This window comes from Penaeus monodon, chromosome 21, assembly GCF_015228065.2.
Source record: "Penaeus monodon isolate SGIC_2016 chromosome 21, NSTDA_Pmon_1, whole genome shotgun sequence".
In the NCBI taxonomy this organism is placed as follows: domain Eukaryota; kingdom Metazoa; phylum Arthropoda; class Malacostraca; order Decapoda; family Penaeidae; genus Penaeus; species Penaeus monodon.
The window spans coordinates 37,689,689-37,690,129 of record NC_051406.1 but is presented as its reverse complement, the minus strand read 5'-3'; positions in this window follow the sequence as shown (position 1 = coordinate 37,690,129).

The following is a 441-nucleotide window of genomic DNA, read 5'->3' as shown; positions in this document are numbered from 1 at the left end:
GAGGTCAAACATCAACAAACATGTAAACAAGTGCATTTGGTATGAAGATGTTCATTCGCGAAATGATGGTAGATAGATACCAAGAGAATAACTATAAACTGCTAGAACTAACCTAAAAAGAGTTATATAGATATGGTTTCATCTTGAGATATTTTTATTCCCAACATATAACATTATTTCTTTTTGTATCTTTTTTTCCTCGCTATTCACAACACGCTATTTTATTCTGTCCTTTCAATTCAACCCCCCCTCCTCCCCTTCTTAAAAAAAAAAGGAGGAGGCGGATCCAAGGTCCTCATATTTTCCACGGTTCTGGTCGTGATAATGCCACGTCCGTAAGAAGAGAGGACCCCGTAATAGCGGGGTTAGCAAGGCGAAACGGACCTATGATTTAAGAGCCAGAGCAAAAGTCAAATCCAAAGCGTTGGGCCGGACGATTTC